Source organism: Sapajus apella, unplaced genomic scaffold (genome assembly GCF_009761245.1).
Source record: "Sapajus apella isolate SASKATOON/1434 unplaced genomic scaffold, GSC_monkey_1.0 scaffold60, whole genome shotgun sequence".
In the NCBI taxonomy this organism is placed as follows: domain Eukaryota; kingdom Metazoa; phylum Chordata; class Mammalia; order Primates; family Cebidae; genus Sapajus; species Sapajus apella.
In genome coordinates this window covers 10,165,222-10,187,706 of record NW_022437000.1, presented here as the reverse complement: position 1 = coordinate 10,187,706, position 22,485 = coordinate 10,165,222, and the positions used below count along the sequence as shown (strand labels likewise).

The window sequence follows — 22,485 nt, the reverse complement described above, 5'->3', positions numbered from 1 at the left end:
AATGAATTCAGAGGACCCCAATGACCTGCTTCTTTACACACACTTCCCATGTAAACACAAGACTGAAAACTCATTTGATTATCACACAACCAGCCTGTGAGAGGTACCTTGATGTGATCTGATGGAAAGTAGATGGACTTCCATGCCCAAAAAACAGCCCTTTGTTTTAGTCCAACTCTATTATTTTCCATTGTTCGACTTCTGGAGCCTCAGTTTCCTCATTTGAGACACAGTGGTGCGGGGTTAAGTTGGAGAAGTAAAAAAAAAAAAAAAATCTGGGGTATAGGGACTCAATGTAAATTCTCTCCCACTTCCCTTTAAAAAATATAGCTAGATTTCAAAAAACAGTCATGAAAATAGCCTGAAAGAAACACACATCTTTTCCTTCTCTTTACTGACTTTGCTTATCTTTTTTCTTATTTCAATTCCCATTGTTTGTTCAATTTCTGCCTGTCTATATGTGTTTACATTGCTTATCGTTCATTTGCTTCTGCATTAGTAGAAAGTTGATTATTCAAAGCATCTCCGATGGCGACTGCTTGAGCGTCCTTACCGCCGGGGTTCCAGTCTTTTGGGGGATATATCTGCACTGCAGAGGGCTGGCTGGGACATCTGTGGATTTCAGTCCACAGAGAAGAGACTGGAAGGAGCGTGTTTCTTTCAGAGTAGAGAGTGGATTCCTTGAATCCCCCACCACTAGTAAATCTCTTCTAGTAAGTCGTTGCCTCCTTTTTATTGGTTCTTAATCCTTGCGGAGTTCTTAGCGATGTGCTTGCACTTAAGGTGATGGATTGTGAACGCCTGAGAAAAGGAAGAAGAAGTTGTCAAAACAAATTAATTATTAATGTTTATAGTTTTCCTGTCTTAAGGATTTTCAGAATCTCAGCTGTTCAGTGTCTGAGGCTGTAATGTCTCCAACTGTAATTACTCAGTGAATGGGGGGCAGCCTCACTAGGAATGGATGAGCCCTGACCCTTTGGAGAGGCAAGTGGAGCCTTCATTTTGAGAGCCATTCATCCTGCCAGGGTCAGGCAGTGGGAGGAGGCAGGGAAAGGGTTGTTGCTCTGAAAATAAGACTATCTCCCAAACCACCCTACTCCCTACTCCTTCCAGGTGGGAAAGACCCACAGGGTTTCAGGGTGGTTCGCTGGGAATGACTTCTTCGAAATCAAGGTTCACGCCTTAAAGTTCTGAGCCATGAGTTGGGGTGGCTGCGGGAGGAAGTCACTTTGCACAGGGTTTGATGCAACACTTCTGGGAAGCTGCTGAATTCCGTAGGAATGGGCATGAGGCTGTCAGCAGAAAGGACCTGGGATACTTCGGAGGAGATGAAGGAAGGTGTCTGGCCATGTCGGAGTCATAGAGGGAATCTGGTGTTTGTGTAATAAGCATTTCTGGATTTTTGTTATCTGTTTTTTGTTTGATTTAGCTTTTATTTGGGGAGCTATTTTTTATCTTAACAGGTGTGTGTTTTCCCCCTTGGAGCAATATACATTCATGGATTGAAATTAAAGACACACACACACATACACACACACACACACAAAACCCTGCAGATAAACAGAAATGCCCACCATGGCTTTGACCCCAATACCTGGAGATAAACAGGGCTGCCCCATTTCCTCTCTCTATTCGTATAGTTGAAGATCTTAACATGCATTGCAATCAACTTTATTGTTCGCTTTTTGCACTGAACAATATAAACTCAGAATTCATGCAAGGATTTCAAGAGCTCTAGCACGTAATTTTCAGTGGTATGGAGCAGTCTACCGTTCAAATATCAGTAATTGACTTAATTAGGCCACCACCACTCGGCTTTCAGGGTTACTCCAACTTTTATCTATTATAAACAGCACTTAAAGGGACGTATTTAAAGCCCTGTGAGCATCAATCTCCATTCACATCTTTCAGCAAAATTCTGAGAGAAAGGAGAACTGCTGAGTTTTTAATATGGCCACTTTTATTGTTTTCATATGTGTTGCCATATCACTCTTCTGAATGTTAGAAAATCAGGTTTCATTCCTTGTTTATATAACATTTTCTTCCTGAATAAACATTTGCAGTTGATTTTCAATCAATGAATTGCTTTTATTTATTTATTTATTTATTTATTCATTTGAGACAGTCTTACTCCATCACCAGGCGCCAGGCTGGAGTGCAGTGGCTCGACCTCGGCTCACTGCAATCTCCGCTTCCCGGGTTGAAGCAATTCTCCTGCCTCAGCCTCCTGGATAGCTGGGACTACAGGCGCGTGCCACCATGCCCAGCTAATTTTTTTGTATTTTTAGTAGAGACGGGGTTTCACCATGTTGGCCAGGATGGTCTTGATCTCTTGACTTTGTGATCCACCCGCCTTGGCCTCCCAAAGTGCTGGGATTATAGGCTTGAGCCACTGCGCCCGGCCTGAATTGCTTTTATAACTTTAAGGTCTATGAAATAAAATCATTCCAGTATCCTTACTTATAGAAATGACAGCAACAACAGCAAATATGAGTTAAGGAAAAAAAAAAACAACAACAAAAGAAATTAAAAAAGATGAAAAGACCACACCCTGGGCTATAGAATATGAAGCTAAGTCTTCCAGACCAGGGGATCTAATCACCACAGTGATAGCCAAGACTCCCACTTACCAAAAAAAAAGCCTTTTTCTTGTCTGGAAATCTTACCACTCTTGCTTTTCTGTTGGCCTTTGCTATGTTTGCGGGGTACAGGTTTAAGTTAGCGGTATACTCGGTTAACTGGATCTCAAGTTCCTGGGTCACATGTCACTGACACTTTCACCTTTACTTTGTCTAACTACTTAGCAAAATGCTTGTACATTGAAGGTGTTAAATATCTGTTGGTGGAAAAATGCTTTATTGTTTTGATTCAGACGATTCCTCAAAATGTTGATGTCAGTGTTAGCTGAAGATATGTGCATAGATGCTAATATATTTGACTATTCCAGGAGTGGGTACAAACACTTGGTGAGTAGGCAGTGCAAACCATTTTCACAAAACCATTTTTGGCCAAAGTTTCAGGTATATTATCCCACCAAAGAAAACACCAGGCCCTTTTATATGGAGGTGCAATTAGTCTCAACTTACGTTAGGTGCCGAGGAAGTGGGAGCAAGTTATTCTTTACTCAGTTGAGTTTTAGGTTAATTTGCCATTTGACTATATTTAGAGAAGTTCCTTCAGGCCTTCCTCTTTGGAGTCTATTTAGGATATGTGGAGAATTGTGACGAATATTTGTCCTGTTTCGTTGTCAGCTTGTGAATGCAAAGTTTGTTTCTTTCTAATGGTTATAAATACTTGAGAAGAAATACGTGAAGAGCATAAATAAAGTGCAGTCTCCTGCTTCCTTCCTCAAATCAGAATGTTTGCCTCTACAAACTGAGTGACACTAATGAGAAAACCCTGGGAAAATATCAATATTTCTTAAGTAACATCTTATGGACGGGCTTTCTTACGAATGCTATCTCTCATCATTTGTTATGAAAAAATATGGCAATCTGTGCAGAATGGAGTTGATTTTCGACAATTGAATGCATAAAATATAATTTAAATCAGGTCTGTTGTAGATACAGCCCTTATTTAAGGAAATTGTCAGAACGTACTTTAAAACTTGTGTGGCTAAGTGATTTTTGTGAGCTTTTTTTTTAAACCATGTTGAAATTTTGACAAGCTTTTGGCCTATTCCCATGACTCCCCATCTGGGTCCTCACAACGATTCCTGACTTCCTCGAACGTTGGCTCTCAGACTCCATTCCCTTACACACAGAGCCGTGGGCTGAGGGAGAGAGAAAAGCACACTTTGTTTTCTGCTGTCAAAAGCACTGTGAAAGCAAGCTTTCCATCTCCCTAAGAGTGTAATTAAAGACTCTGATAACCTGAAAATACATTTGCCCACATTCTTTGCATATGTTTCTTTGAGCTCTTTTTATGTGGCCTGTTCGGGGTCATGCTGTATTCTAGTTAATAAAGCGTTCTGGTTTACTGCAGCTTTCATTAAATGCTTAATGTGTGTGTCAATTACTGTGCAAAGGGCTGCAATACAGCATTTTATTTGATCTCCATAACGACCCTCTGAGACAGTGTTGTAAGAATTCTTATCATAAGGGGAAACTGAGGCTCAGGAAAATGAAGTGGATAGCTGTGATTTTGCATAACTTCCATGTATTTTTAAGTCTTTTTTATTAATTTTTTACTTATTAACATAAGACTAGGGGAATGGTTGTTCATTCTGAGAAAGCTGGTGTGGTTTTTAGGTAAAATAATGGATGAGACACATACAACACGATGGCTGGGAGGTGCTAAGTCTCGAGTTTTAGAGAGAACTTGTAATATAGTAATTCCAATTTTTTTTTCAAGAAACAACAATAGGTAGACCCCTCAGATTCTGCTGGGCATATTTAAACTGCGGGGGACTCATTGAGAGGGAGGCGTCAGCATGTCACCAGCCCACAGTCAGCCTGAGAGGCTCATGCAGTTTAACACGCTTGAACTGTGTCCGTTTTACATCCTGTTTTAGGGAGCTTATAGTCCCAGAAAAAAAAAAGGTGGTGATACTTGAAATATGGTAAAGTTTCATTACATCTCATCCAATAAAAATGATTTAGGGATAATTTTACTGGCAGGTAGAACAGAATCAAGTGATTCTTTTTTTGAAGACAGTATCTTGCTGTGTTGTCTGGGCTGGAGCTCAGTGGTGCAATCATGGCTCAGTACAACCTCGACCACCTGAATTCAAGCAAGCTTCCCCTCTCCACCTCCTGAGCAGCTGGGACCACAGGTGTGTACCACTGCACCTGGTGAGTTTTTTACTTTTTGTGGAAATGGAGTTGCTCAGGCTGGCCTTGAACTCCTGTCCTCAGTTAATCCTCCCACCTGTCCTCCCAAAGAGCTGGGATTGCAGGCATGAGTCACTGCACTGGCCAGAATACAAGGATTTAAAACAGAAACTTGATGTCCGACATAGGTCCCACATGGTCGTCCTTTGATTAAGGATGATTTGCAGTATGAATAGTCATGATTTTACAGCAAGTCTCCTGTGACCTCACAGGAGGGCTGTGGGTGAAGCATGGGCTCTTTCCTCTCTCCTGTGGCTTGTCTTACCTTTCAGTTACACTGTCAAAAATCAGTGACCTGCCAAGCACATCCCAGTCACACCAGTGCAGAAGCGCTAAGTGTGGGTTTGGATTCTACGGGGTTTTCACTACTTTCTCGCAAGGCATGAAGTGCTTTCACAGTGTTCATGTTTAAACTTCACAATTTTGTAGACTGTGCTGCAGTAGAAAAATAGCAACATTGCCTGAGCATCCTGCCAGAGCCAGCAAGGTCTTCACCTGCTGCACACCAAGATCTGTGAGTCAGGAAAGCTTCTAGGCAGACCAACACAACGTAAATCCATGCACACTGCATAGAAAAACAGCCTCTACTAGGACATCTGAGGCTGTAACTAGCTCTACTGTGTTTCTGACCCATAGGAAAATGGTGGGAGAGAAATTGAATCTTGAACATTCTGTGAGTTGGGGAACTCAGCACAAATCGAGGAAAGCTCCTTAATGATTTGAGTTCTTCATGGATGGGTGGCGCAAGGGGGTTCACCATTGTCTCCGAGGTTTGAGAACCCATCATGCTCTCTCAGGCTGGAAGACAAGTCTTGGATTGACAGAGCCAGGTGTCAGTTGTACTGCAGCATCTCTGAGCTGGATAGGCAGGTGCAGGCAGCCTTAGAAATCCGCCTCCACCATAGTCGCCCAGAACTATGAATGAGCTCTGGGGTGCGCTCACGTATCTTCCCTCACCCGCCTTAGAAAATGAGGCCCTGCCATGGGAGCAGTTCATTCGTGAAAATGTCTGGTCAACACGTACTCTCATTTGGCTAGAATGTCCTCACAATCTTTGACCTTAACCTTCATCTATGGTAGACCTTACTTCTTTGCCTGCTGGAAACCAAAATAAATCCACAATACAACGAAGTGTATGCTTTCAGTAACTCTGGGTGCTTGTGTCTATGCCCTAAAATATTTAGTTTTAAAACCACATATCTCTCTGTTACACTAAAATTAGTCCAAAGACATTTGAATTTTTTCCATATGATCACCTTATTTTCTCTTGTATTTAGAATTCTTAGCATTGAATCTCAAGGTCTGATCATTCAAACAAATTTTGATGTAACTCCTTAGTTCTTATTTCAGAGATTCTTTAAAAATTTTCAGGAGTAGAATCTTTTCTTTTTCTTTGAATGATTCATTATAACTCCAGCCTATGAGAAGCAATTTAAGTGGGTGCTGCCCTGAGTGAATGAGGCTTGAGGTGGCTCCTGGCTTAGCTTCCAGAACTTTCCCTGAGACACCTGCAGATCACCTTAGGCCTCCAAGGGACATAGTTTTGCAACAGCATTCTATTTGTGAGCCATGGGTCTGTCTATATGTCCGTCTCAGGTCCCTGAGTGCCAAGACAAGTGTGTGTAGATTTCATCTGAATAAAGGTGGACACCAGCTTCCAGGGCTGCACTCTGCCTTCTGTCAGATTAAAAACTACAAAACAAGATTTAAAATCATATTTTATGACTGCATAGCTATTACTATCAATATATTGCTATTACATATAGAAATATTTTCTTCAATTGTAAAGTTCATTTATTTATTGTAATTTTAAAATACATTTAAACAACAATTTCTAAGAGAATTGTGGACCTGCGATGCTCCTGTGCCCAACGCGTGCGCCAAAGCCAGTGTCATCATCTCGGGAGTCTCCCTCTGTGAGTCACGTTCCTGGGAGAAATGATAAACAGGCAAACTTTGCCTTGCAACATGAGATGGCATTTACGGTTAAAAGAAGAGAGTGTCACATATGGGAGGCAAATAAGAATGAGGGTGGATAATTTGCATCAACATTTAATTGACTTATTTTATCAAAAGCATTTTTTTTTGAGACGGAGTTTTGCTCTTGTTGCTAAGGCTGGAGTGCAATGGGGCCATCTTGGCTCACTGCAACCTCCGCCTCCCGGGTTCAAGTGATTCTCTTACCTCTGCCTCTTTAGTAAAACAAAAGCATATTTTTAAAAACACTTTTCATTTCAAAACAATTTTAGATTTACACAAATGAATTATGAAGATACTAGAGATTGTGCATTTACTCTTCATGTGAGCTCCCTGATATTACTAGCTCACATTCCCAAAGAACAATATGAAAACTGAGAAATTAAAGTGAGTACAATACTGTCACCTAAACTCCAGATGTCCTTCAGATTTCACCGTTACCCACAAATGTCCTGGCTCCCCCAGGACCCACAGTGCCTCCACGTTTATGCCCCTGAAGTCTTCCCCAGCCTGCCAGTTTCCTGGTTTTTCCTTGTCATTGGTGACTGTGACGCTTTTGAAGCAGGTGTTTTGTAGAAGCTCTGTCGCTTTGCTTCCTATCAGCCTGAGGCTCTGCAGTTTGCAGGATAATGCAGGAAGGGTGTGTGTGTGAGGCCTGTGGTATCAACTGACTCATCACCCGGTTAACCTGCTCACCTGGTAACTGCGTGGGCTTCTTCATAATTAACACATCGTTCTTCCTGTTTCATACTCAAAGTGCTGAAGCAGGAGGGTTGCTTGATCCTGGGAGTTTGAGACCAGTCTGAGCAACATGGTGAGGCTGCATCTCTACAAAAACTTTTCAAAAAACTACAAAAAAGTTAAAAAGTAGGTGGGTGTGGTGGTGTGCACCTGTAGTCCCAAGTACTCGGGAGGCTTAGGTGGGAGGATTGCTTAGGCCAGGATGTCGAGGCTGCAGTCAGCTATACTGCTGCCACTGAACTCCAGCCTGGAACACACAGTAAGACCCTGTCTTAAAAAACAAAAATTAAAGCAAAGAGAAAAGAACCACTATGTTCATTGTAGGGCAGGAGAATTAAAATCCTGGAGGGAGGACTATCAATGAATTAATGGACATATATTAGGCCACCATAGTCATTAGTACATATGTTGGCGGAGATACGTTGAAGCCCTAAAAGATATACCTTTTCCTTAAGATCTTAGACACAAATTTCAGCTTTCCCCAAAGTGTTCCAACAGTGATTTTCTGTGCCTCTGTTCCTTCTGCACTTACCAGTGGGAATTGCTCCACAAGGAAGAGGGGTCCCTTTCCTCCCACTTATTTATATCTGTTGAATCTTTAATTCTCTCACTATGGACTCATGGATACTTAATTCCTTCTCATTATTTGTCCCAAGCTTCCAGCTTTAGCCATTGACCACTGAGCCTTCTACCCCTTCCACTGGAGCCCAAGGCTCTTTAAGGTCAATGGGCAGCCTGGGTGTTTGGGCTGCTTAGCTTTCAGAGGGATGTGCTGCTGATGCCTGTCCTTTTTAGAGGTATTTTCTGCTCACAACCCTCCACACATCAATCCCAGAAGATGCATCTCCGACATCTCTCAGAATGTGCTACATGCTCAAAGGAAATGAGATTCCACTTTCTGTTTTGATGACAGTGGGGCTGGAAGACACAGATTCTAGGTTGTCAGCAGTCACTATCTTACAGAAAGCAGTTTGTGCCAGGTAAGGACAAGTTAATCTAACTGATTTTATGGGATTACTTGCTGTGGTGGCTTGAATTGTGTGCCCCCCACAAATTTATATGTCGAAGTCTTAATTCCCAGGAGCTCAGAATGGGGTCTTATTTGGATATAAGATTTTTACACGGAATCAAGTTAAAATGAAATCATTAGGGTGGGCCCCAATGCGATATGGCTGGCGTCCTTATAAAAAGGGGAGATTTGGACAGAGCCCTTCGAAGGGAGCATGGCATGTGATACAGTGGCAGAGATGTTCAGGGGGATACATCCACAAACCAAGGAACCCCAAAGCTTGCAGCAAATCACAGACGCTGGGGAGAGGCACTGGGCAGAACCCTCTTGCAGCCTCAGGAGGGGCCAGCCCTGCCCACACCTCCAACAAGGCCGTCCGACCTCGCGGGTTGGGAGCCGGTCAGCGGCTGTTGGTTAAGCTGCCCCACCTGCGGCGTTTGCTACAGCAGCCCCGGCTAACTCACAGACTCAATGCCTTCTTGGGGTTGAATGTGTTAATATGTATAATTTATAACTGGAAAGGCCTAAAGGAGTCAGATGTCTTCCTGATTCAGAACTGTTGAAGACACTGTGCCATCGGTCCTGCTGAAGGCCACACTTAATTCTATGCCGCCTTTTACAGCTTTGGCCTAATTTCTGCTCTGCACAGAGCTGATAGACACATGCTCATTTACATGGCTGAATTACGTTTAGATGGGACTGTCCCCTGAATACCCCCAACCCAGAGGTAGACACAAGTCAGCGATGAAACATTGACAGACACACGTGTGCACAAAAGCTCCTGCTGCGGAGCAGTCAAAATCTCAAGTACTCAGAGATGCACAGATGCCTTTTATTACCACCTACAGGAAGCCTTGGTTTCTCTACTAAAATCATCATCTTACCTAATTCCCCATTTTTTGCAGCTTTAGACTATCCGACTACATTTAACTTATTCTCCCTGCTTTGCACCTTGCAAATTCGTGGAGGTGGGGGCACTTTAAGTCACAATCCTCAAATTATCACTTTAGCTTACTTTCCAATAATTATATCTTTAGAACGTTTAATGGGATTAAGCTCAGAATTCACCCCCTTCCTCTAACTCTATCAACCCCAGAGAAAGAAAAACAAGCACATTTCACTTTTACTAAGATCATTATCCAGAAGGAGATACCGTGAAAACTTTGCAAATCAAGGAATGTTTCCTTGGTGTCCGTATTTAGTGCCTACCACCCCTCACCAAACCGCGCTGACCTCACCGAGGGGACTTGGCCTATTTCCCCGCTTGTTGTTATCACCTCGGCGCTTCTGGGCATATCCAGGAGTCCAGCGCCTTGCCTGTTTTATGCCTGTCATGGTTAGAAGGCTGATCTGATGGCAGCAGGTTGTCCTGGTATGACTTAAGAGGGGCCACTGCCGAAAAATACTAGTGTGGTCCCTTCTGCATGTGTGTCCTTGCAAATGTCTGAGCTGTCTTCATCGCTCTAGCTGAATTTCGGTACCGGCAGTTCCTCCACTCATGCTGCTAATAATAAAATGAAAGGACTAGAGAGAGAGACTGGAGTAAAGTTTGAGAGAGAGGTGATCAGAGACAGGGTCCTCACCAGGGAGACGGGAGATGTGGGTGGGGCACCAGGGCGGGGACTCTGGACCCTGGGGAGGAGACATGGGTCCTGGAGGTTGGGAGGGGAGTTAGCAGTTGGAATGGGCACAGAGAAAAGTGAACAGAGGGAGCCCAGGGACATGCTTTTATGTCGCTATTGCCCTAGTCTGTGTCTCAGAAACCTCCACGTGTTTTTGTTCTGGCTGCCCGTGCCTGCTTCTATGTGTAGGGTTAGAGCTTCAACCTTCCTGGGGACTGGAAGGTGGAAACACAGGGATGAGCCTGGAGCAGCGCGAGGCCGGGCTGGAGGCACGCTCTTCCTCCCACCACCTCCCCCTCACGTCTGCACTGCACGCTCGCACTGGCCTTCTTTCTGCGGCTCGGGGCCACAGCCTGAGAAGGGACTCCCAGACCTGCCAGCTCCTTGCCTCGTCTCAGGATGAAGACAAGTCCCGAGTTTGAGTCCAGCCTCAAACCTGCTGAGCTTGGATAAGTCACTTCACATCGCCTGGGGCTTTGGTTCCTCAATAGATTGAGTTAAAATCTTTGTGGGTTTTTAACATTTATTTTTTTTAAAAGATGGAATCTGTTTTTCAAATAAAAATTTACACGAAACAATACGAAAAGCAGAATAAGCTGGATTTGCTCCCATATTCTAGGTGCTTCCCGGCATCCCCTCCCCACCTGTATCTACCCTTGCGTGCCCCCAGCCACCCGGCAGCCCCCTTCCCAGTTCACTGGGGGGCATTAGAGGGAAACCTCACACTCAGAAAGTGCCTTGCAAGAAATCCTTCTCAACGTAAATCATCAACATCCGGCTTCTCCTGTGTAAAGGGCTGCCCAGATCCCATCAACAACCACCAATTCTGATTCTTCTCCCTTGGCATTGGCTTTTCTTAATAAATGTTTGGATTTTTTAAATCTACCATTTTTGAAAAAAATAAGCACTTCTGCATATAAGTCAGACCCTGTCTGGGAGCCTGAGATGTCCTCCTCACATCCCAGTGACAGCGATGTGGCCTGTGAGGCTGCCTGGGACTGAATGGTTCTGTGTTCTCCTGGCATGGAACAGAACTGCTGAATGCTGCTGTGTTCGGGACAAGGCTGCTCAGAGGCCACCCCTCTCCTCCACAGGGGTTCGGCCACTTGAAATGCATCGCTTCTGAGCCTCGTGTGTGTCATAATTCACCTTCAAAGGCCAGGCATCCAGACACAAGAGAGTAAAGATTTTTAGTAAGTGCAGCACATTGATTCCTCTTCATCTGGAGCTGCTAAGGAGCCACCAAGATTGTTACTCCTGCTCTCGCTACAAATGCATTAGCATTGAACTTCATAGGAGGGTCCCCCAGAGAATGTTGAGAAGCCTCCCTCAAAGGCCACCGCAGGGAGATGTGTGAGGCCCGTGCTGTATGAAGGAGACCGCACCTGCTCTGACCCCTTCCCCAAGACATTCAGTTCCTCAGTCACAAAGACAAGGAATAAAGTCTGTGTCTCAGCCTGGGCGTGGTGGCTCACGCCTGTAATCCCAGAACTTTATGAGGCCGAGGAGGGCGGAGAACTTGAGGTCAGGAGTTCAAGACCAGCCTCTTGGGCCAACATGGCGAAACCCCATCTTTACTACAAATACAAAAATTAACCAGGCGCTGTGGTATGCTCCTGTAATCCCACCTACGCAAAAGGCTGAGGGAGAAGAATCACTTGAACCTAGGAGGTGGTGGAGGTTGCAATGAGCTGAGATCATGCCAAGGCACTCCAGCCTGGGCGACAGAAAAAAAGAAAACGAATATGTCTCCCTCTGCTATTGCAACGTGAGCCTGGGGAGCATTAGAGGGTCAAACTTGCCATAGAAGTATTTAAATCATTTAATTGCATCCACCAGATAAAGATATGATCACACATTTTCAATATATTTATATGCTCGGGCTGCCCTAGCAAAGTACCCAAGTGGGGCTGCTTACAGAAGAGACATTTCCTCCTGGTGCTGGAGGCTGGAAGCCCCGTCTCCAGGTCTCTGCAGAGTTCATTTTTCTGAAGGCCATGAGGAGCAGGCCCCCGCTCCGTGGCTTGTGGCTTTGGCTTAGAGATGCCATCTTCTCCCTGTGTGATTTCATTCATCTTCTCATTGTCCATGTCTCCATGTCCAAATTTCCTCTTATTATTACAAGGATACCGGTCATATTTGATTAAGGCTATACTTAATGACCTCCTTTTAACCCATCATCTATGTGATGGGCCTATCTGCTAATAGGATCACATGCTGGGGCATGGAGGTTAGACTTCCAACATGTGAATTTAGGGGGAATTCAGCCTATCACAATCAACAAACATAAAGGCTAGTGACCAAAACAGAGAGCGGAAAACCCCAGGGGGAAACCCAGACTTCCCAGGCTCCAGACGCTGCTCCAAAGCCACGCCGAGGCCACCTCTGGAGTCACGTGCCTCTGCCAGGAGGGGTGTGCGTGAACAGTCACCTTGAAGCTTCTCAAATGTAAACACGTCCAGCCTGTCAGAATTCAGGCATGACATGTGCGTCTGTGCCTGGAGACCTACGTGGAGGCCACATGAAATGCAGATGGCGGGCGTTTTCCCTGGTGCAGTGGGGACATTCCTGCAGTGGGATGTGGCCTTGGCAGACACCAGCAGTCAGCCTCTGCTTGGTGGTTAAGATCTCTGTCTTTTGGGGGCTGTGATGGAGACTGGCTCATTGTATAAGTTAGCTCAAGGCATTAAGAGAGAGGAAAGGAAGGGATGGATGGAAGTGAAGCTATCTTCTAACGCCAGAAGAGAGATCTGCTGGGAAACCACAGAAACAGCCCCTGGGGACCTGCCGAAATGCCATACAAGGGCTTTCTGTGGGTTATAGAGGCCGAAATCATGGACTTGGGACTCAGGGTTAACAGCACCTGCTCACAGACTTGGAGCTCAGCACAAAGGATCAGTGACCTGGGGGGCCAGAGCTGGAGGACCCTATAGCCTGGATCTTTTCTGGATTTACACTCTTAACATGGCTGCTATCATGTTTCCTATTGAGGCAAGCATATTCTGAGAGGGTTCTGGAAGAAGAGGGGGAAAATGTAGCAGCAAACAATACTCTGCCTTCCCACAGGGTGTCCAGGCACAGAATTGTCCCATGTCCCTATGCTTGTCCCCCCACCTTGAAGGTGCAGTGTGATCCTGCACATCCCAGAAGGAAGTGGATAACAGGTGAATATCACTCAGAGGATGCACAGGCTGGAAGCAATGTCCCAGGACAGGCAGGGGGAGCTGAGGGCATTCAGTCTAGGCACGCATGGACTTGGAGAGCCTTTTCGGACTCCAGGTCCTGGACGGTGGCTCACTGTGAATGGGGAATAGGGATGTAGCAGGGGGGAGGGGAGGACTCCCCATTTACGCTGAAGGGCTGATGTCCAGGGGAGGAGGAGAGGCAGGTATTTATATTTGGAAACCAAAACATGTCCATAATGTATTATAACACAGGAATAAAGAGCAAAGTGTAACACGAACTGTTACACTTTGCTTTTTTATTTATTTGTGTTTTTTTGTTTTTATTTTGTTTTATGTAGCATGCATTTTGCAAGTGTGGTGCAATTTATCATATATTACATACATACCAAGAGTTTTCTCTTTTAAAGAAAAGTATACTTTTATTTCAAAATAAAGCCTGGTTTCCTTTTCCCTTAATGAAGCAGCAATGTGGAGCTTTGTGCAGGAGGGCCTCGCTGGTAGACAGCTCAATGCAGTTTTGACAGACCAGAAATTCCCAAGGCATTTTGCCCCACCCGGGAGCACCCCTGCCATCCAGTCCCTAAGGAGCCCTTAGGACATCGCAGAAGCAGCAGAAACTGCTGCTGCAGAGAGGCGTGCCCCAAGCAACTCCTTACATATCATGGAGAGCAGCTGCCATGGCCCCCCACCTAAAGAGCACGCTTGTCTTTAAGGTTGGAATATCTTGGGTCAATAGTCTTCCTCTGTACTGTTCAATAGAGCATCCACCGACCACACGTGGCTATTTAAGTTACAGGTAATTTTTCAGCTGCCGTTGCACCTGTGGCTGTGGCAGGTGGATCTATTGGGCAATGTTGCCTTGTATGAACCCAAGGGTGAGCAGTGGAAGGTTGGCGTAGCAGGACTTTGTTGGCAAAACAAGCATAGCCATGAAACCTGGCCTGCACTGCCTGGTAGACTAAACCTCAAGCTCCCTGAAGGGAGCTCTGCCCATCTCATTTTTGGCTAACCCTAGAACTCAACACATAGCAGACACTGTGTTAATACTTGTTTAAAAACGAATAAAAATGTATGCAAGGAACTGGCACATAGTAGGCCCTCAATTGATGTGGCCACCGTCTGGTCGGTGCATTTAAGGAGAACGGGAGGAGCCCCCAGCATCCTCCCCATCCCTGTGAAGAGCAGGTCATGAGCTACTACGCCGTCTCCAGCCTGCTCTAATAAATAGCTCCAGGGTAAGGTTACTCGCCAGATCCAGACAGTCACAACATTGCTAAATGCTTGTTGCCATAAGCAATTTGCCAAGAATCCAGCTATCACGGAGCCTAAGAAGTATTCTAATAGCGCAGGTCAAATTGTCTAATCCCTTTTCTGTGTTATGTGAACCATCAGTTCTGTCTGCTCAGTAAGGCTAGGTGGGGAGGGGTGTCTGTGGGGAGAGTGATCCTTGTCAGTGGCTTGTCACGTCTTCAGAATCCTGAGTCTGTAGCAGACATGCAAGGCTGCAGGAGAGTGTAACACATGCTTAGCTCAAGCAAGACGCCCGGATCTCCCAGGATCTGCCTGGGAGGCTTGCGGGCTTCCTGCCATCACCACAGACAGACCCCGCCACGCTTCTCGGCCTCTCTTCCCATTTGGCGGGCCTCTTGTTTAGGTTCGCTCCTTCATTTGAATTCTTCCAGGGTGGCTTGCCCTGCGCAGCCACCTCCCCGTTTCTTCGTGAGGCTCTGTTTTAATTGTCCTGTTTCTGCCACGTTTCCTTGGCACCAGGGGTCTTTATAACGGGGCCCAGAGAATATTTTATTTCTCCTGATTAAATCTGTTAGATTTTTTTTTTCCTGGGGCTTAGTGGGTTCTTTTAATTTCCTCCTGTTTATTACTTTCCTTGTCAGTGACATTCCTAATCCTTGAGTTACTGTTGTGTGTGTATTTAATTACTTGCAAATGAACATACAAGAGGATAAAGAAGCTTATTTTAAAAAGCAACACCAACTTTCCAGAAACGCCGCGCCAGTCTCAGGCCTTAGCTCCTGCTATGCTGAAACGCAATAGGAAGATTTCCATTCCGGTTGCACATTTAAAATGGCTGTGACAATGGTGCTTTGGCTGGGAGGTAGAGAAATAAAAATTGCAGGAGGAAGAAGTTGGCTTAAACTGTCCTTTCTTTCCTGCCCACATTCTTTTTGGCGCTGTGCCACCGGGGCGTCCAAAGACCAGCTCTCTAGACCTCCTCTCCCCAGACAGGTAAGAATCTCTGCCCTCACGCCCTCCTTCATCACACACCACATTTTATGCATCTTCATGTGTGTTTTCTCTGGGAGACAGGTGCCTTACCTCAGTTAAATGTTTTTTTTAAGATGATACACAACACGTCCCTTTCCCCAGGTAATTCAGACAGCGTACAGGTTTGCAGTTCACTCTGGGGCAGTTCCCTCCCACTGTACCTAATGGAAGCCAACCACCCAGCCGAGGAGTCAAAGATAGGATGAATCCAAAATGGCCAAAGGTGGGAGGGGCATCCAGCCAAAACAAGTCAGCAGGGACATCTGGACCATCACTGCCTGGGGACCCTGAGGCCACAGGGAATTCGTGATTCGGGTGTCACCTGCTCTGAAAGCCACATGCTACAGCTATCTGCTCAGCTGCTGCAGAGACAGGCAGACCTTTGCTTCTAGGCTCTGACAAAGGCTTTATCCTTTCTTCATTTTTCTTCCCGGGTCTACTTTTACGACAAACCCATGCCATTGAACCCCTTGACTTTCCTGTCTCTCTCTTCCTCAGTCTGACTTACCTGTAAACTTCACCCTTGGGTGGCTTATGTCATTGTTGACATATGCTCCAGGGGTCAGTGTGGTTGGAGAAAATGGTGCAATGAGAGCACCTGGTCAGACTCTAAGTTCACGATCACAAACTCTCAAGAGGCAGACAGCACTGACCTGCTGTATCTCTTTAATTTTTTTCCCACTTTTCCTGATGCCTGTCCGACGTCTTCTCCTCTTTGTGGAATCTCTCATGCCCTCTTTTCTGTCTCCTGCTATGCCTGGTGATCTCCTACTTCACCAACAAATTAGAAGGCGTCAGGCGAGAACACACACATCTTCCCAGCTGCACGTTTCTAAAACTCCCTGCATTGACCTCATTGTCGCCTTCCTTTCTGATTCTCCATCAGAGCTCTAGCTCTTTATCTATGCTCTGTTTTCACCCCACCCCTGCCTTCCCAAAAAAGACTGTGTCAATTTGCCCAAATCTGCCTTGCATTAATTTTTCCTTCCCATGGGATCATTTCCATCAGCGCTTAACATGCTCTGGGTCTTCCGTCTTTACATAAGGAGATATGGGGTCAGGCACGGTAGCTCACACCTGTAACCCCAGCACTTTGGGAGGCTGAGGTGGATGGATCACTTGAGAGTAGGAATTCGAGACCAGCCTGGCCAACATGACAAAACCCCATCTCTACTAAAAATACAAAAATTAGCTGAGTGTACTGGTGGGCACCTGTAATCCCAGCTACTCAGAAGGCTGAGGCATGAAAATCACTTGAATCTGGGAGGTGGAGTTGCAGTGAGCTGAGATCACATCACCACTGCACTCCAGCCTGAGTGACAGAGTGAGACTCTGTCTCAAAAAAAAAAAAAAAAAAGACATACGCAACTTCAGACCTGGTACCTGTCTCTCCCCTTCACAAAGCCAAATTCTCCAAAACTTTGTCCACATGAGCTGCCTGCACGTCCTCCTCACCGGGACTAGCTGGACACAAGCCAAGCCACTCACACCTGGCTTCCATCAGACCACACCCCTGTGGCTGATTTTGTCAACATCACCAAGAACCCCTCACCTTGCAAAGCCCAATAACACGCATGTCCTCGTTTCCTCCCCTCAGGATTGCTCAGCACAGTTATTTAATCACACGTTTCTGAAACATACACTCTCTCCGGAACGTAAGCTCCAAGAGGAAGGACCTTGTCTATCTTGCTGACCCTTTAATCACTGTCAATCAAAAAACTGCCTGACACAGCAGGTGCACAAAAAAAATGCCTGTTGAATGTATAAGGAGCATTCTTTGCAGGGCTTGGTTTCTGTGGGACTGCACCCTTGGGGTTCCCCTCCTGACTCCTACCCCCACTCTTCCCCAACCCCTCTCGCTCTGAGCAATTTCTCTATGTTAGAACTCTGCATGGTTCTGCTTGGACCATCCACAGGGGAGCCTGTCATTCTCATGGCTTCAATCCCTACACTCCCCAGTTTATACGTTCACCTCTTAACTCTCTCCTGAGATCCAGCCCTGTATGTCTAACTTCCTAGTAAGCTTCTCTAATTCAAAGTCTCACGTACAACTCATGTTTATTCAAAACAGAACTCGCCAAACTCTAAACTGTCCCTCTGTCCCTCAGTGCCCCCATTTCTACTCAGACGTCACCACCCACCTGGCTGTTCAGCAAAGAATCCCGCAGCTTCTGTCTCCCTGGTTTGCATTTGCTCCTCTCTGTGACCTTCTCATCAGCACACCCCACCAAGTCTCCAGGTGACGTGTCATCTCCAGCCGCGTCTCCTCTCTCCACCCCCTGCACCTGTATACTCCTGTGTCATCGTCACCTGCCCAGAGGCTTCCTGCCACCCCACCCACTGCTTTCCTGATGCCTCGTCCTTGCGGCCCAGCAGCTGTCGCTGAGATGTTCTTCAGAGCTCATCAGGCCCTTTTACTCACCCACTTTTGACTCTACAGTGGCTTCCCATGACAAGCAAAAGAAAACCCACTGTCCTGCCTGTGGCCTCTGAGGCCCTGGGCCGCCTGGCTTCCTCTCCCTCTTCCACAGGAGCCATGCCCCTTACACACGGTGTTCAGGACCCTCCCCTACCTTCAACTTCTCCAAACTCTCTCCTGCTTCTGAATCCTTTGTGTGATGTTCCTTCTTCACATGCTCCCTCTTCCCTCCTCCCATGCCAGGTCTTACGACTCCTTCAGTTCTCAGCTCAGCTCTCGGCCCCACCACAATCTGCTCCTGGCTGTATTCTAATGCCTGCCCTGCCTAGCGTTCTTTCTCATGGCTGTGCTTTCTTCATAGCACTCACCATAATTTTATTTTTAAAAAACTTACTGGCCAGGCGCAGTGGCTCACGCCTGTAATCCCAGCACTCTGGGAGGCCGAGGTGGGCGGATCATGAGGTCAGGAGTTCGAGACCATCCTGGCTAACACGGTGCAACCCCTTCTCTACTAAAAATACAAAAAATTAGCCGGGCATGGTGGTGGGTGCCTATAATCCCAGCTGCTCGGGAGGCTGAGGCAGGAGAACCATTTGAACCCAGGAAGCAGAGGTTGCAGTGAGCCAAGATTGTGCCACTGAGCTCCAGCCTGGGTGACAGAGCAAGCCTCTGTCTCAAACAAAACAAAACAAAGTACTGACTTACCTCTTTATTGCCTTTCTCACAAAACTGTAAGTTTCATGAGAACAGAGACGATATTCACTTGTTCACTTCCATCTTCTCAATGCCAGGCCCTGTGCCCCACCCAGGTGTACCCAGCACGTATTTGTTAAACACTGAGCAATGATAGGATTTAGTAATTGTGACCTTTACATCATATTCATTGACTAATTTCTATTATGAGGTCGAAAATATTTTTGGTGCCACCATCTCCACCCCTCTATAATTTCTAGAATACTAATGGACACGACAGAAGACAAAGATCCCAGGCGAATGTTGGTCTTACAGTTTCTAATAGGCAAAGCATATTTTGTTATTTTTAACTTCAAACATGCGTCTGATTGTCTGATCCAGAAATGTGACCCTGCAATTATTTTTGTTGCCATGTGACGGATGAATCACCCATTCATAATATTTCTCGATATTCATCTGTAATGTTAATGCTCATTCATCAGCCACGAGGCCCCTCTAAATGCTATTACGGAGCTGAGCCGGCCAGATGCTCTCATCTCTTTATGGCCATGAGGCTCTCTGGAGCTGGAAGCTGCCTGTTTGGGGCGATTTTATTTAACCAGGATGTTGTATGAATGCCTTGGTAAGTCAAGGATCAAAGTTGAACTTTACCAGCATTAGGTTTCTCTGTTATTCTGAATAAAAATTTCTAACTGGACTTTTGCTATCACCGTTGAACAGTCTGTAGTGACGCTGGGTGGCTGAAGCAGTCAGGGCGCATGGTTTATGGAACACGCCAGGGATGTGGTTTGAAGGCTGTGAATATGCAGCAGTCCTCCTGGTCAACCCAAAGGCCATTCCACAAGGTTGCTCTCCATGTCACCACTGCTTGAACATCTAGACTTCCCATAATCATGGAGTGAATAATAAAACAAAAAGATGGACTAGATTGTCATTGTTGGTCAAAAAATCCAAAATGAGAAAAGCCATTCAGAGCTCGACTCAATGACACGTTATGGAAGCGACCGCCCATAAATCGGAGTGGCCCCCAATGAGACCCGGGAACGATGATGGGCTGGGCAAGGAGACAGAAAGCACGGAAGGGTTTGCTGCACTTGGGTTGGGGTTTCACACCCCACACCCCACTTCCTAGTAAGACTGCCTTTCCCCACTGGAAAAGTGGGGGGAAAATGCCACCCTCCTTAAGAGCCGTTGGTAGGATTAAACTCTTTGGTACCATGTTTGGTACCTTGTCATCGTTAGTGTACATTTTCTCTAAGACTGAGTCACCACCCTTCCAGGGGCTGGCCATGCTTACGGTTTCACACTCCACATCTGAGGCTGTGATCGCATGGCTATGACTAAGGCTGTTTACCAAAGAATCGCCCTCTGATTCTGGCTTTAAAATGCACCCATTCCTAGATGCAGTGCAGTGGTGCCCATCTGGGGGGTTTCATTCCCCAGGACACGTGGTGGTCGTGTCTGGAGACCTTTTGGTTGTCACACTTCAGAGTGGGGAGGGGGTGCTGCGGGCATTGCAGGATGCTGTGGGACATCCCACAGTGCCTGGACGGCAGCACCCCAAAGAGCCTTCCTGCTGACGTAGAATGTCCGCAGGTCCCGGGCGGAGAAACATGCTGCAGGCATTCCTTGTCCAGGGTTTCTTTTCCTTTTGTTCTTTCCCCTTGACATGGCTAAAATAAATAAATGGGTTATCCTCTACATTTATCAGTGTATAATCTCAAAAATTTTGAGACTACCAATCTCACAAACGGACCTGAGCCTCCAAAGTGCTTATTTCTGGAGTTTAAAAACATACTTTATTTATTTATTTTTGAGACAAGGTCTCTCTCTGTCACTCCAGAATGGAGTGCAGTGGCACAAGCTCAACTCACTGCAACCTCCACCTCCCAGGCTCAAGTGATGCTCCCACCTCGGCCTTCCAAGTGGCTGGGATTACAGTTGTGTGCCATCACACCTGGCTAATTTTTCATCTTGTTTTTGTTTGTTTGTTTGTTTTGTTTTGTTTCTTGGTAGAAATGGAGTTTCGTCATGTTTCCCAGGCTGGTCTTGAACTCCTGGGCTCAAGTATCTGTGCACTCAGCTTCCCAAAGTGCCAGGAATACAGGTGTGAACCATCATGCCTGGCCAAACACACTGATTTTAAACTCTGCAGAAGGGAAATCCATTCCCTTTAATTACTTTGTTGAGAAGCACAAATAAGAACTTTAGGGTTAGAACACTGTGTAGATTTACAGTGTAGAAATAAGTTTACAGTTATTTCAGATATTAATTTTATGACTATTGAAAATGGTTACCCATTCAAAGATTCCATAAAGGGGACCTCAAACAAAAAAACACATCTTTTTTGTTTGTTTACAAAAAAAAACCCAAAAAACAAAAATCCTCTAAGGAAACGCACGTGCTTTAGAGAAAGTCAAATAGAAACTCTCTGTATTAGTCCGTTTTCACGTTGCTGATAAAAACATACCCGAAACTGGGTAATTTACAAAAGAAAGAGGTTGAATTGGACTTCCAGTTCCCTGTGCCTATGGAAGCCTCACAATAATGGCAGAAGGCAGGGGAGAGCAAGTCACATCTTACGTAGATGGTGGCAGGCATTGAGAGGAGCTTGGGCAGGGAAACTTCCCCTTATAATACCATCAGATCTTATAAGACTTACTCGCTATTATGAGAGCAGCACAGGAAAGACCTGCCCCATGATTCAATTACCTCACACCAAGTCCCTCCCTCAACATGTGGGAATTTAGGATGAGGTTTGGGTGGGGACACAGCCAAACCATATCACTGTCACTTTTTCCCAGACATGTATTTAAAACATCTACAGCTTGTTTTCTTCACATTTTGGGTCACAGACACCCACTGTGTAAATAAGGGACTCGACCCAGCTGACCTCCAAGGCCCCTTCACACTGAGATCCTGAGATTACATAATACTTCAGTTTTCTAAAAATAGCCCTGTGGACTTGTATAGACATTGCCAGATTCACTGTATTCTTGATATCCCCCCAAAACAAAATGTTTTCTTCTGCTTGAGTGATTCTGTCTTTCCCCTTGATCTCTGCTAGACTCTGTGGTCTTTAATGTATCCCAGGAAACAGATGTTTTAATGCACTTTCATTTCATCTCTGATCAAATAAAAAATGACATGTATGGGAAAGCACATTTCCTGACTGGTTGACACCATTGCAGAATGACTTTTAGAATTTTATAGTTCCGTGATTTGAAATGTCAGACGTGTCAGCGGGACCAGTGTAAAGCCCTTGGAGTTATGTTTTGACGGTTACTCAAATATTCCAGTAAGCTGGATTAAACAACTTTCAGGAAGCCCGGTCTGAGCCTCTTGCCCAGGAGACATGTGGACGTCTTGCTGGGCGGTGTACCTGTTCTTGCACAGAGCATATCTAGAGAGCAGCTTGAGTGCCTCTTTGAATGCACCCTCACGTCTGAGATTCTTGTTCTTAAGCAGCACCATGGTCCTCAAGCCTCTGCGTGGGTGTGTGCTCTGCTCCTTCCTGGACGTCTGGAGCCTGGAGGCTCGATGCAGCAGTAAATGGAGCAGCATCAGGAGTGCAGGGATGTGGCTTTATTGACCAGTGTGACGTGTTTCGTGCTGAAATGTACAACGCAGCAAGCTTCAGCTGTATTTCATTCATATTTTCAGAGTAATTAATTGGCATCTTTAGCGTGCTACTGTTTTCTTTTAAAAAGGTGTGGTGGGTTTT

At 45.7% G+C, this 22,485-nt stretch overlaps 1 long non-coding RNA gene across 1 annotated transcript; it reads right to left on the bottom strand.

Annotated features, from left to right (window-relative positions):
* Nucleotides 1-494: 494 nt before the first annotated feature.
* LOC116528915 lies at nt 495-18,364 on the bottom strand. Its single transcript, XR_004259277.1, has 2 exons — nt 18,223-18,364; nt 495-801 (listed from the first exon to the last, which is right to left on the bottom strand). It is a non-coding gene; the product is annotated as an uncharacterized LOC116528915 (long non-coding RNA).
* Between the last annotated feature and the right edge of the window lie 4,121 nt (nt 18,365-22,485).